At 29.3% G+C, this 6,000-nt stretch overlaps 1 long non-coding RNA gene across 1 annotated transcript; it reads right to left on the bottom strand.

Moving 5' to 3' along the window:
• Nucleotides 1-1,329: 1,329 nt before the first annotated feature.
• LOC128172266 (uncharacterized) lies at nt 1,330-2,994 on the bottom strand. The gene is made up of 2 exons (XR_008242227.1): nt 2,865-2,994; nt 1,330-1,848 (listed from the first exon to the last, which is right to left on the bottom strand). It is a non-coding gene; the product is annotated as an uncharacterized LOC128172266 (long non-coding RNA).
• Between the last annotated feature and the right edge of the window lie 3,006 nt (nt 2,995-6,000).

Raw genomic sequence — 6,000 nt, 5'->3', positions numbered from 1 at the left:
TAGATATAGTGATGGCTTTTTATCCATTAACTACAGTTGCAACATAGCAACAAAACGATACGATAAAAGTGATGATTTTTTTTTCCATTCTTTACTAATGTAGCAATTCACTATCATCATTTGCTTATAATGTTTATGCTTTTCAACTTATACCTAATTCAAAAGCATGCTCTACATACACATGCATGATCAATTTCTTAAACGATGCATGATTGTTTATACAATTAGAATATGTTTCAACAAAACACACCACTAATATTCAGAACAAGGACAAATGTGTGTTAACGTTGTTATCAAGAATAAGAATGTGTTAAACATTATTAAGGTTCATCATTGATGGTAAGTGATGTTATGCAAGCCATAGTTTTCCAATATTTTCATTTGGTTAAAATGTATGTATGTGATAACGACTGCAAAGCGTGTTTGCGAAATATAATATTTAAAATAATAGTGTTGTGTTGTACATGTACTATGCCTAAATAGTGGTCAGGTTTGGATACATTGTGCACTAGTGTTATTATTTTTGCTAACTGTTGTACACTGATGTGCCTGCTATAAGTACCGGTGAGGTTTAAGTGCTCTCTTTAGTTTCTAAAAGAACTATCATCGGAAAAGTGATTGCTTTTTTCAATAATAGATTATTGATTTCATTTTTATATCCTCTTTCTAATTATTTTGAATTTGTCTATATAAACATATATTTCTGAGGCGGTCTTCGCGATATACCGAATAAAATCCTTGTGTTAAAAGAGTTTTATAATTTGAAGTTTTATGGCATTTGTTTCTATTTTTTTTAATTTCCTTCTAATAAAAATCTGAAATAATTCCTTGACTAATATTGATTCAAGATTCTGTTTTCATTCTTAGTTCATAACTTTTAATTTTATTTTGACATGTTGCCCTATTAAATAAAGCAAACCGAACCGAATTTAATATTTAAAAGGTAAGATACTCAGATAGTTTTAACCAAATCAGAGTTTCAAAATCTACCAAATTTGATCTAAAAAAAAACCATTAAACCAAAGTCATCGGATAGGATCAAAATTGTAATTAATATCTTTAAAGGATTTTCAAAGTACTGTTTTACATTAAACGTATACGCTTTTATGTAACACACTGAAAGAATGATGACGTAAACAGAAAGAATATACGTGGTTTTTTCTACACTTCTATGTTTTTATTAAAAGATTTTAGCCTAAACAAAAAGAAATATGGGAAAAATGAGGCAGACCATATATCATTATTTTATTTCTTGCTAATAACCAAAGTAAAAAAGATGCTTGACTGGTATTAAAAAATAAAGTGAATAAAAATGATAGGAAACATGTGTTTGTTTTATCATTTATTTCATCAACTTAATATACATTTTAAAAAGCATTGCATTCCATTCAAAACATTTAATGAAATATCTTGTTTTATATAATAACAAATATAAATAAAAAGTAATCATAACGTACAACAAACGAGAAATGATATATTAAATAAATGACTGATGATCAAAGTCTGTGATGGCTGTCACTCATGATTTGGATTAATGTCAACACAGTGATTTCAGTGAAGTTCGTTATGTGAAGTAAACATGAGACTAATAATATCCTCTTCTTCCAAGACTTCTACGTCCAAGACCGAGAAGTCCACCGCCACCCAATCGACCAAATCCGGAATTCCATCCGCCGAGTCCACCACCGATCAATCCGCCCCCGTAATATCCACCTCCCAGTCCGTGTCCACCGTAGTAGTTTCCACCACCCCCGTAGTAGCCTCCCCATTGACCTTGGACAACGGAGACCAGGACAAGGGCCATCATGAGTGCGATGCATACAGATTTCATCTTTGTTGGTGATGTACCTTCAAGGAAAACGAGTTTCGGTTACAGAAACGATAAATATAAATATTGAGAAAAAATGCACACATACTTGAATTACAAAAAGAAAACGCTTCTTAGTAAAATAACATTTGTCGACTGTATGGAAATTACCACTTTTATTGGAAATAAATTTCGGTTCAAAATTCCGTTATTAATTGAAAGTAATAATACACTTTAAATCAAATTAAAAAGTATCATAATAGAAAGCCATACTTAATAAAAAGAATAATTTTTGCTTGAAATGAAACTAAATAGTCTTAAGTTTATATTGTCCAGAGATCTATATTAAACAGTGCAAAAATAGTAAAAACATTTTATCGGACATCATTTTCATGTATACTGGTGCATGTAAGGCATGAAAAAAATATTGCTTGGTTTTGCAGTGATCAAAAAGAAGCTTAAGATCTGCATGTCTCTTTTTTGTATTTAAGAAATCAACAGCAATGTAAAAATTTCACCGGGATATGAAGTAAATTTCTCACGTGATCAAATCCTGTGAAGCCCGAAGGGATTCTCGGTAGATTTGATCACGTACCAACCAACTTCATATCCCGATTAACTTTTTTAAAATTGTTGTTGATTTCTAAAATACAAAAAGAGATTACTAATATTGCTGTTTGAAAAAGACAAATCGTTCAGAACTGTTCAAATTACCGAGATTTTATAATAACAATAATCCAAGCGAAAAGCGCGTGCTGTGATCATTGTGACGTTATGAAAACATTCATACAGAATTGAACGTTTTCGCTATTTTAAAGGTCCATATATGGAAGCATACTTGCAAATATAAAGATTTCAAAATGAACAAACCGGCTTGCACACTTTATAACTATTATTTTTTTTTAAACAGAAATTTAGCGTTGATCAAATTCTCTTAAGTTATAATTATTTAATAGTTTTCTTCTAAAATATTTATACCAAACGTTTGTTGAATGAGAAAAAAAAGTACATGTACTTACTTTTGTCTGTTGGATGAGAAAAAAATACATGTACTTACTTTTTGGAGTTATCCAAAGAACTTAAATGTTTAAAACAAGCTAGTGCAACAGTAGTGAAGAAGTTTACAAATTGTCCAAAATATATATACCATGGTATTTATTTCCGCGTTCCTATAATCTCGTTTGTATTACGCCTACAATTAATATAAATAAACCTTCCACGTAAAAAATCATTGTAAATAGAATGTCTAGTCATTGGTCATTGATGTGGTGCGTCAAGGTGCTTAATGTGCAATGTCACGGTCTAAAGACAATAAAATCTGTCAGAGTAACTCGTTTGAACGTATACGCACAATGACCAGTTTTTGCACCTGAAGTGCAACAGTAGTGTTTTAATCCTCTTAGAATGGTTTTTCAAGTTTCAAGGAAATACATTTACTATTTTGTTTTACTAGCATTCATTTTTGTAAAACCACAATGCCAAAATTTGACCAGTTAAACTAAACATATGAGAGTATGTTATTCTCTGATTATCTATACTTGTACATGTAAGATTATTGTTATGACCTCACCTAAGCAGAAAGCTAAAGTGAGTTTTTATGAACAAATCTGTCCTGCGTTCGTCTGTGTAACTGTCATTTTGTATGTCATATTTTGTTTTTACATTTTTGAGATCTTTCCTAGAACCACACTGGACGTAAAACTTGATTGAGCAAGTTCTAAATAGTACATATTATGAGTTAAAATGTTATTTAAGGGATATTCATATCACTATTTACATAAAGAATAAGTACTCCTGAGTGTCCTAGTTTCTTTAAACAACCTCTAATTCACCTTTAAGGAAACCGACTTTAGATTTCATTGCCCACATTTTAGCGCATTTTAGTTTTATACAGTGTATTTATACTTCTATACTGATTTTTCTTCAAAATTCGAACATGGTAAAAAAAAAATACAGATAAAAATATTTAAATTTTTAAGGACTTTTTTTTTATTTTAAACTTTATTTCCGTTGTGAGGTAGGGAAGCAATGCCATATCGTTTTATGACGTTATGATCAAATGAAGGTTTGTAGGAATACGTTATAAGAAATAGCATAAAAATATAAAAATTTACGCCGTTGAAATTTTATACACTGAATTCAGCTATTGTCGAGGATACTTTCCTTATTTTTTTAATGAATCCATTTTACCAAACTCTATTCGTAATGCTTCAAATTCAAAGCAAAGTTTGGTTTGTTTTAATATTTGAGATGCCACCACTAAAAGCCAGACGGAAGAATTTTGTTTTGTTTTTTTTTTCAAATAAGGTAGAAAATGATATTACTAATCTTATATTACAGAAGAATTATATTCTAGTATTTTTTAAATCTGCTTCGAAGTGCGGAAAATATAACAAAGTTTTTCCGCCTAAAAAAAGCGGCCTCCTAAAAATGCATTCAATCGTTTGTAAAGTAGCCTTTACGTCAACGTTGATCAATGTGAACATTGTGACGTTAAATACATAATGAATTCAAAAGGTTGGGTGAGCGGACCTAGATTTTATATCCTTTACTTGTATGTATCTATTTTGAATTTATTAAAAGTTAACACTTTTCATTATTGCAGAATTGTTATAAAAGAAGAAGTATACATGCTCTTTCACAATACGAAATTTTGTATTCATTTCTTGTATGCATCTATTTTGAATAGATAAAAAATTATTCAATCTCAATAACAAAACTGTTATAAAAGCAGACATACGCATGTTCATTCAAAACATAAATATTTAGGCGGCTGGTAAAATATAGGGAAAACTTTAAGCTGTGGTGTCTAAGCAGCTATTTTTTCTAATGTTGTAAACTGTTTTTAAAAACAAAAAAAAGCAATATGTTTTGATGAGAATTATACCAAATAAAAAATAAAAATTTGTCAGTGGAATGATTCTCTGGTAATATATAATGCAATAGGTTTTGAAGATCCTATATGTAAATACTTAAATACTAATACATTCATAGTGACAAACAATTTTATGTGGTTTTTAGATTAACAATACTGCTCTCAAACATAAAAATGATATATCTGTCGATTTTTTTTCTTATATAGAAAAGCACTGGGTATTAAATAGGTATTTGAAATTCTTATTTTGTATTGACGGTAACTGGTACACACACTGAGTCACATGCATCAATAATATAACAAAGTAGTAGTATAGTAATACGCGTGTTAAAAGAAATCATTTGGCGAGGAAGTTTACACGCACTAATATAATGTAGACCTCGTATAAAACAGAGTTTGCAAAACATGTACCAATGAAATGTGATGTTTGATGAATTTAGATATCTTTATCTACTGTTCTGACTATTGAGTTGTTGCGGAGACCTTTATAAGGAATATTTATATTTTTAGCATTTTAAAATATTTTTTTCATGAACGGAGATGAAGCTGACAATAATATTTAATACATGTAATAATATGACGGTATAATATGCAACACTTATAATTTTAGATTACACTGGAATAAGGGACTATGCTTTATTTTTGCCCTTTGCATCAAATTAGCTGGATCAAGTTCGATAACTCTAAGTCTTCATTGTTTCAGCTTCATCACAATTACAAGAATTGAGCATGGATGGTTGTTAAGTTTTAAATATACCAAAAAACCATAAATTTCAAATTTTGAAATTACTTTTTTGTGGTTAGCCTGTATGATATTATTTCTTCATTTTTAATAAGAATGGTGCAATAAGATCATTAATAAAGCATTGTTCACTTCGCTTAACCGTTTCAAATTCCCGAGTATAATACGACCCAATATGTTTTAAAAAACGTATAAATCTCAATGACTTTTTAGAAATCACATATTTTCGTTACATAACTTTGTAAGTCTTTGTCTATATAGCTAGATTTGATAATGTATTTTTTCAATTCAAAAGAAATAAAAATATTTTTTTAGAGGATGCGCAAATCGTTTCAAATTTTTTTTATAAATCAATTTATCAAAACTTTCATTAATATGTCTGTCAAATGGATATGGATTTTTTTTAGGAAAAAAGCAATAGCCGTTTGACAGACGTTACCTGATGTGCTAAAATATACAGCGTTAAAAAGTATAACAGATAAAAAATAATTGATATGGTCATTGAAACACAGCCATTTTAACAATGAACATTTTTAATTAAATGTGTTCACGAATAAAAAATATTTTAGTTTTTTT

Source organism: Crassostrea angulata, chromosome 2 (assembly GCF_025612915.1).
Source record: "Crassostrea angulata isolate pt1a10 chromosome 2, ASM2561291v2, whole genome shotgun sequence".
NCBI classification, from domain to species: domain Eukaryota; kingdom Metazoa; phylum Mollusca; class Bivalvia; order Ostreida; family Ostreidae; genus Magallana; species Magallana angulata.
The sequence above is the reverse complement of the archived record's forward strand: the minus strand, read 5'-3'. Positions and strand labels throughout refer to the sequence as shown.